This window comes from Lepeophtheirus salmonis, chromosome 5, assembly GCF_016086655.4.
Source record: "Lepeophtheirus salmonis chromosome 5, UVic_Lsal_1.4, whole genome shotgun sequence".
Taxonomy (NCBI): domain Eukaryota; kingdom Metazoa; phylum Arthropoda; class Copepoda; order Siphonostomatoida; family Caligidae; genus Lepeophtheirus; species Lepeophtheirus salmonis.
Window position 1 is genome coordinate 43,038,820 of NC_052135.2, and position 9,967 is coordinate 43,048,786.

At 29.0% G+C, this 9,967-nt stretch overlaps 1 long non-coding RNA gene across 1 annotated transcript; it reads left to right on the forward strand.

Moving 5' to 3' along the window:
- The first annotated feature begins 635 nt into the window (after nt 1-635).
- LOC121118860 (uncharacterized) lies at nt 636-8,460 on the forward strand. Its single transcript, XR_005864592.2, has 2 exons — nt 636-830; nt 7,782-8,460. It is a non-coding gene; the product is annotated as an uncharacterized lncRNA (long non-coding RNA).
- The last annotated feature ends 1,507 nt before the right edge of the window (nt 8,461-9,967 follow it).

The following is a 9,967-nucleotide window of genomic DNA, read 5'->3' on the forward strand; positions in this document are numbered from 1 at the left end:
TTATTACTTTTAGCTGAAGAGTAAAAATGTAATTTGCATATTATACATATTCCTTTTTAGAAAAAATCACCCTTGTTTGCTTTATTGTTGACGAACCATTTATATACATAGTATATAAATGGTCCGTAATACCCCCATCCCCCCCTTTACCTCCCGTGCCCCTCAAGCTCCTTGTCAGTAGTAGTATTATCAACTGTATTAAATTAAATATGATGGAACAGATTGATGGTACTTTGGAATTATTCAAGGACGTCTCATTCTTAGTATGAACAATGTACACATATGTACAACACGTTTAAAAAGTGGAAGGGAAAAAAAAGGAGGGGCCCTTGGGCGGGGTCCTTCACTCTCATCATGTTATAATATAGCAAGTAACAACATCAACAAAGGGGAAAATGTACTATTCTGCCTCTCTCTCTCTCTCTCTCAATTAAAAGTAAAGTCCTCTTTGAGCTCAAAAAAAGTCCAGGCGTGTACTGTAGTGTACATGGCTATCAACGGAAGTGTTTGGTCTCTTGATAACACATAACTCATAAAAATATAGGGCGTTGTCTTCATGTTGGCCAGACTATTCTAACTTTATTTTACCTTTCGTTTTTGCATTTCATACTTTTGACATCAAAATATGTTCTCTTATCTGTTCGAAGAAGGATCGTGTTGGAATAGTAACTTATAATAATTTTTTATAAATTCTCTTATAGCTTCTCGAACCGGGCTACATCTATCTATAAAAAATAGACTTTCATTAGCTCCAATATATTCAAAAGTGACTTTTTAAAACTTTAAAGTTTTTGGTTTGTCAACTTCCGGACAACTCTGATCAACTACAGGTAGAATATGTTAAATTTTAGTCTTCGGTCAATCAACTGGCGGACTTTTATTCAATTATATCATAATAATTTGGTTTCCTCTGATAATTACTGATCAACTGAACATAAAATTTCGAATAATTATTTTTAAACAAAGCTTTCAAACAATTTTAAGAGGTACAAATTAATGTATGTTTTGGATTAATAAAACTGCAATAATTCGGTGTTCATCTAACAAATAAAGATAATTTTGCTTCCAACGAAATTCTACAATTAATATACACCGTAAAAACTTATTTATAGTAGGGTAGCTATATTTGAGGTTTTAGGTAGTAAGTTAATATTTTAAACAAATTTTAACAAATTTAAGAATAAAGTATTATTAATTATTTAAGTTGTTGGATTTTGCTTTTTTTACAAAAGATATTTAGGATTTTACATTTCACTTTTTTCTAGAAAAAAATTAACTTTTTTGTCTTTTAAATTAAAAATATATTTTCTACTTAATTCGACTTTAACATGTGACATTTGTCCTTCATAACACCAAAACATTTCTTAAACTTAAAAAAAGTCCCCGTACAGGATAATCCTAATTTACAGTTTTTGACTCAATTATTTTCTTATTTTTTTCCAACATATCTACATATAACTTGTAAGAATTTTTATATAATATCGTTAGAGCTGGAAGACTCCTTAATTAGATTTAAAATCTTCAAATGATCATTTTTCTTTCTTTATTTCTAACCAACAACGTCTTATCTAAAAAGTATAATGATAAGAACAAAGGGGAACTCACGTTGAAAATCAATCAAAGGAACTCAGACATGTTTTAATGAAGATTGATTTCTAAATAATTTTTCTGGAAATAATGTGAACAGGCTGAAAGTTTGGAATGTCACGAAGGTAGCTACGATCACATAGATGATGAGGATTGTGTCTGAAAAATAAAAATAAATGTCGTTGTTCAACATCCTTGAGGAATTGAATGTGCTCATTTATGGACATTTATGTAGGACTTTAATGTTTAATTGTAGGTGCAATTCATTATCTGTTTTGGATTCCTTTAATTTTGAAAAGTAACATTTTCCTCCAGGACATAAATATAATTTAAATATATACTGTAGCTATTTATAAAGTGTATTTTTCTAGCATTCAAGGCATCGTTTCATACTTATATAAATTATATCATTGCATTCAGAACACACCCTTTTATTCAATGGGTAAGAAAATATAACTGACTTGTTTTTACTAGGAAGCTAACGCTAGAAAACGTAATATTTATATTATTTAGTTAGCTGAACCAAAGAACCCTCAGTACATCAAACACTCACTCTTTTTTTCCCTTCCATTTTTTGATCAACTAAAGGTTATTTTTCTATTAGTAGATTAACTATGTAATAAAAAAGAAATTTGAATTAAAACATAACATAACAGTTTATTAACTAAAACACATTCAATTGTAAAAAAAAATACTTTACCGTATGATTAATTCTATAACTTTTCTTGTAACTGTCATTAAATTGGATTGCCATCCTGGAATTGTTCTGTTGGTTGTTGATATTAGGTATATTTTTGATGAAATTTTCACTTTTTTGCTCAGTGATCTGGTATTTACGTTAGATAAACTTGTCAAAAAAGTTTATAACACAAACAGTATGTACATTTCTGCTATACATTCCCCCCCAAATTTGTTTTGTGTAAAACTATCGTGCATCAAAATAAATATATAAATAAATCAAGAATTCAAAGTTTGAATATATAACCTTAAATAAAAAAGCAATCAAGATAACATTTCAGTTATTATTATTTTTTTCAATCAAATAACTTGGGCAGTAAAGGGTCAAAAGGATATTCACCTAAAAAATAGTTATTGATGAAGACAATAATTAAATATTTGAATTTATACTATTTTCTATTCCATATTATAACTATTCAACTCTAAAAATAGCCCTTAGTTGGTCAAAAAAGGAGTATAAACAAGTATACGTGTTCCATGTATTGATGATGTAAGGGAAAATTGTTGAAAGAAGTCGTTTTCTCAAATCACAGCAAGGCAGAGTCACGAAATGTACACCGGAGATGTCTAATTTGATACACATTATTATGTAGTAATATTAAATCAGTTCCAAATAATTTTTTCCTGTGATATTTTGGTGTTTTTGAGGAGTGAAACTATTCTTTTTTCTATAAATAAGTGTTGTTTTTGTGATATCTGCTTCAAAAAAATTGTTTTTTAAATGTGTTCTTTATTCATTTAACATTAAGAAACATTATAATTATTTACTAATTAATTGAATAAATGGTTGTTTTATCTATAAATAAAGATTGTGGTTTAAAATTAAACCTCCAGAGATAGACCAGTTCTTCCGTCATCTTATAATGTTATAAAAAACACGACATTGGTGGTACAATTTTTTTAATGATAAGTGGGATGCAATTGTTGGTTAGACTATAATTTTAGTTTTAGTTATTTTATTTCAATTAATACTGTTAAATTTAAGTATTTCTTTTTATATTTTATGAAGAAATAATAAATTTTCAACAAGTCCTAACCATATCTAACCATTATCACTAATAGTGCATGGGGTGTTTTTTTAGCCAATATACCCTCCTTTTTTATTCCTGAAACTCAAGTTGCAATAAAAAAAAATTTATTAAGTGATGATCCAGGTAATTTTTTTTAGCGCTAAAGTTGTATAATTTTGAAATACACCACCCGATCCACGAACTATAAGTCAACTAGCACATTTCCTTGAAAAATAAATATTTTTCAGAGGGATGTGTCACGACTCACGAGTAAACTCGTTAATGAGTACTTGAGTTTTATGAAATAATCAAAAAAAAAAATGTGGGAAAAAACATTGTTCGTATTAGTAAAAGCCGAGTATTAATCGGAACTTCCAATTACTCAATACGCCATCTCTTCTCCACGTTAGCCTTTTTCTGCACATAACTAATAATTACAGACTTTAAGCAAGAACTTTTTTTTTGAGCGCTGATATATTAATATTGCGTTTCCAGAAGTAGTCTACCTGAGAGGTGCATAGGCGGCCATGTGTAACCAAAAGTGACTGAGAGCAAAATATCGTGGTCTGTGTCACAGATTTAAGTCTAATTAATACAAAAAAGTATTTGTATAACCTGAAGAAACCAGCAATAACTGTATTTGGAAGAACAATTATGCGATATAATGATGTAAATTGCTTATAAATAATCGTTCAAGAAAGATGTTTACATGTTTTGGACAGTGGGACAGGTACTGGACAGTCTGTCGGATGGCCATGACGAGGAACTGATTCACCAAACCGGAGCGTCCACAGGGGGTGGGCTGGAGAGGCTGCTGCCCCTATATTTGAAATTTAATTTAATGTTTCAATTTTTTTCCGAAAAATTTAATTTTCTCTGAATAGCTATGGATTTTTGTAATTTTTTCTCCAAAAATGTTACATTTAAAATATTTTGTCAAAAACTTTTATATTTGAAATATGAACTTTCAGCATCTCGATGACTTATTTTTGTCTTTTTTGTAACAAAGTCTTCTAAATGTGCATGGATAATTTTTTTTGTTGAATTTTGATCTTGCTTTTCCTTATTTTTCATTTAAACTAATATTTTATTTTTTCGTTGCCGAACTCATTCGACGATAAAATAGATCCAAGCCAACAAGTTCTTCAGATAAACACCATTACTGGTTTGAATTTTTTTGAGATGCCGTATTGGAAATTTGAATATTGATTCCGGATTAATTATTTACAGATTTATATAAGTACAATAATGATACAAATATCCCATAATCCTTGTTCCTCTTTAGAAGTTAATTTAAATTGTGACTTAAATAACCAAATTTTTAGACAATACAATACTTCAGAAAATCAACCAGCTTGTTGTATTAGACTGGGAGGCATAAATTTTATCCCATGTTGTGGAGTACCACAAAAGAAATATTATTGCAAGTTCCAAAGATTCAATATAATATTCATTTGGAAGACTCCGTGGAAGATCATCGTTGGCAAAATTGATCATTTCTTCTCGTATATCTTCAATGTGACATACTATTTCAATATTTACAGTTCCAGGCTCGTAAATAGTTTTGTCTATAATTTGCTACATTTTTTGGAATCTCTTGAAAAGTAGAATCTCAGAAGAAGTGGTATTTCCCATGCATGCATAAAAACCGGAGCTAATTATTAATTCCATAATGTGTGTCAACTATTATAATTAATAAATAAAATACGAGTACAGTTCCATGCCAAAGGGATTTAAATTGTAAAGAAAAGTACTCCAAATGTGCTTATAATACATTATGCTTCATAGAGGGCGCTTTGATATTTAGTACACCTTTGAAGAACCGATAAATAGGACTAATTTAACTTGCCAAATTAAAAACAACTACAATTAACACAGAGATTCATGTTTTACAGAAAGAAAATGGTAAAATATAAAATCATTGAAACAACAAGTTATATTTGTATTAGTTATTTATTCAATTAGGTTGCATTGTGATCTGTTTTCACGATAATTGATGAAGAAGTCATATTTTTTGAAAAAATTGCCAATTTTCAAAATTTTGAGGCCGTTGAGCTACTTCTAAATATTTTTCAATTTCGTTGAAACTTTGCTGATTATTTTTTTGTTATCAATAGAAACAGAATTTGATCCGGTAACCCGACCATTTCAACAAAAAAGAAAAAAAAAACCTAATTTCTTATATATATATAATCCTGCAGACCCCTCTATTTAAAAGCTAATTTACCTTAATACTTTATAGTAAAAAATCTTTATTGGATTTCATCTATAAATTTATAAATATCATAATATAGTGTATATCCTAGAGTAGTGTCCATTTAAGTCAATTGAGTAGGGTCGAGTGGTTAAGGATCGACATAAATCAATCATTAGACAAGACAAAAATTAGGTTGCTTCCTTTGCCCACTGCACACTTAAAACATTTAATGATAAAAAAAAGGAACCAACTCAGTAAAGTATTTTGAGGTCTGAGGATAGGTCTTTAGGACTGTCAGTCTATGGAACTGGTCATAATTGACTGTCAGTCTTTGGAACTGGTTATAATTGACTGTCAGTCCTTGCAATTTTTCCTACAAATGTCAATGGTTTATTGAGATAAAAAAATATGTACTTGGAGCATTGCACAATCCACATAAATATCTAGCGAAAAATACTCATGTTTTCATTATAATGCAACATAATACGGACATAAAATTTATTATTCTTTATTTCTGATGTGGGAAAGGGGCAAGTTCGTTTAATTTTTTGGGTTAAATTAACTTTTTGATGTATAATGTATACAAATTATTTGCATGTACAAATTTCCAATTGCGAAACTTATTAGCTGCTTATAAAAACAACCTTCAATGATTCACATAGGATCGATTTATCTCCATTAAGAACCAACAAGTGGGACTGGCCGGCAGTCCTCGGTCCGAAATAAGGACCGACTCAACACCATAAAGACTAAGGATTGTTGAATATTGGATGAGTTATGAGGTTTTATTGAGTAATACGAAAAACTAAAGTTATTTTCTAAAAAAAATGAATGAAAAACTCGATACAAAAATTTATGCTCGTGAGAAATTTAATTAAAGAATATGATTTTTGAATGATGATTTTGTTATCGAAATAAAAGTATGAGGTGAGTAAGGAGTATTACTCCTAATTGTTCAAGTGTTTTTGTTTTTCAGAAATACTCGAGTAGCTAAACTTAACTGTGCACGTCCCTAATTCCATAAAAGGTGTAAAAATCGAGAAATCACGGGAAAACGGGATCCCGAGAGAGAAACCATAGTCACTATCTAAGTATAACTATAGTTTGGGTACACCGAACTACACTAGTACAGCCTCATAATAATATAAATGGAAATTTTATTAATCCATAAGTATTCTTGGGATGCCGTGGCTCTTTTCCTCTTCAAGGATAACAAACAACTCATTAAAAAGTAATTTTCTACTTTTTGCAGAGGGAGGGGTTGAATATTTTAAAGCATTCAGTGAATAAATCTATCTTCTCAATATATGAACATTGTACACATGCAGTCTACTTAATAGTAATTGGCAATCAACTCACTTAAACCTTGAATTAGCTGTTATTTGTTTGTATAATGTATTTATTTATAACCTCAGACATTATTATGTTCTTTTTCTACATATTATTATGTATAATATTCATAATTAAACTCTATTTTCTGTAAATCGTGAACAATAATTGCCGTGTATTCATTTGTTAAAATGGGACTGAAAAATCAACCCTCTACCATATATCCAAAAGATTATATATGTGACATCTAGATTTATTAAATACTTACAATAGTACCCCGACCTATTACACGTCGACAAACAGACAAACTTTGATTGTATAATATATAATTTTCATGACATCATCAGTGTTACTCTCCATTTTCTATGAGCACACACACACGTAGTGAATCAATATATCAATTTTCTTTTTTCTAGAATGGAATAATAATAAGATAAAGCTTAAGGATTGTTTTATGACGCAAATATGCAGTGAGTACTTTAGTCTCTAGAGGGCGTTCTCTCCTTGAGCTTTATATAATCTGATTTATTTTCTATAATGTACTGGTTTTTTTTTTAATATGAGCTATAGTAACACACGCGTGTGGTTAAAAATGAGATCTTAACACATATTTTTTCACTAAGATCAAGAGTTTAAATAGTCCTAAGATACACTCAAAAATGACTTACGGATTCATGTATACATATATACAAATATGTATTAAAAATAGGTAATTACATCATTAAATTATCTTATTTACAAATAGGGTAGACATTAAATCAACTGTTACCATAGTAAAGAATCAGATATTTTTAAACATATATCACACTTTTTTTTTCTATTGAACAAACCCTTGCCATTTAATAGGGGGGTTTCAGTGTCTACTATTTCGATTATATTTAATTTACAACTTTTTTGTTTTGTTTTTATGCGCCAAGTAGCAACACTGGACTGGAGAAATGCAACTCGATTTAAACTCGTCTACATGTTTTGAAGACTTTTGATCTGATCAAAAAACTAAAACTCGAAATTTGGCTTAGATTCAAAAGCTAAGACTTGCGACTTGACTTAGACAGGAAATGAAGTTCATAATGAACTCAAGAAAGACCTTAAGATTATGGACCCTTTATTATAATGATGGATTTAAAATGAGCTCAAAAGAAATCTAAGGACTCGAACTGGACTCAATAAAAATATTCAAAGACTCGATGAAAATATTTGAGCTAGAATTGTGGGCAAAGACTTGAGACTCAATTTGGATTTGCATTCTCATGATTTTTTCTCACCTTTATTAAGCTTTTCTTTTATTCTGAAAGACTAATAGTAATAAATTTTATACTGATAGTTTAATCAGAAATTGGTTGATTTTATGTAGTAAAAATGTCATATATAAACTAGCAACATGGCATTGCCTTCAACTATAATGCAATTTGTTACGTCAGTGAAAACGTCATATTAAAATATATGTATTTAAAAAAAACTTTGCTTTACTTAGATAGACCCTCCTCACCTCAACCCACGCTATTTTTGATAATAAATTCATTCCTTTTATATAAAGTATGAACTTTGTATTTTATAATGTGGTTTTATAAAGTGAAATACATTTTTTAATTTAATCCATTTATAGAGACCATTTGTCACATAAATAAAAACGTTCATTCAAAAACTGATTGAGAATAATTAACATTACGAGTTAACATTTATTCAAACAGGTTTCAATAAAACCTGATGGAAATTAACATAAGTGCAGAGGTGGTTGTTTTAGATATGGTTCTTGAATAATAAAACAAAAGTATTTCGCCTTTTTATTTCGTATTTTGTCTCAATGACTCCAACCTCGATAGACTTAGACTCGTCAAATTTTAAAACAATATGTATGTTTGCTAATATTTAAATTTATGTTATAGTTATTCTATCCCATTTCATTACTGTCCTATTAACAGGGTTGATTGCAGCAGTTAAAAATATCAAATTTGTATTAGAGATTCAAAAAATTAGACTGAATCACATTTTTGAGGAATAACATGCGTTATTTTAGTAACAAAAACTTTCAAGGTATTGAGTGGTTAACTTTCTATATATTACAGCAAAATAAAGTTTATATTATGTCTAGATCACTTATCAGAATTATATATCAGACAAATTATCTCTCAAAAAAATCTCAGAGCCCTGCTTTGGCTAAAAATCATGCTTGATGTGAAGTGTAACTACATAAAATAATCAACAATTAGAGAAAAATTACAGTATTTTGTACTGAGTGTTACATTATCTCAAATTTTTCCTGAATGAGTGAGTTTTGAATTTTGATAAAATTATATCAACTGGTTGCGGAATACTCAACTATTCAAATTATATCTGTTATAGGAAAAATTATGAAAAACTTGCACCATTATTAGAAAAAAAAATAGATTTCTAAAAAATTTACCTTTACCATCAAAATATTTGTCCAATATTTCAAAGGAAAATTGTCATAAAGTAATTATTTTTTATTATAAAAATCTGCCTTATATTATATAGTTGTGGTCTTAGCTTTTTGATATTGGAGATATAGGGAATGTAGAAACTGTCCTTCCTACAAAGGTCTACTAGGAGTTGATGTAATGATCCACTCTCCAAATATCAAATGGTATTACAAAATAGCACTTAGGACCATGAAAATAAATGTTAAAGAATCTATAAAATGCATTAAACCCATTTCATATTGATATTCCTTGGAATTAAATAGGTAGTGGGGATTGAACTTTATGGGGAAGGATGGATAGATAAATGGGGAAGAAGAAGATATCACATTTATTAGGTAGGTCATCAGTTTGCCCTTGACTGGTCAAAAAAACATATATTCATCTCTTTCGAAAGAAATCTTGAGGAAAGAGTAGAATCCCTCCCATTGATGGGATCTTATCATCAACTATCCTTAGTAGTTAGTTCTACCCATAATTTATCTTTAAAAATTAAAAAATAAATAATAGTCTTGATAAAAATGAATAATTTGTATAGCACGTTAACTTGTGTAGTTTTAACTTTCAACTTTTGTAGATATTTACAAAATGCTTGAAATTGGTATATATTTTTTTAAAACTTAATCTTAGTTTTACCTTCAATTTTGTAAAGAATGAAAAACTCCATT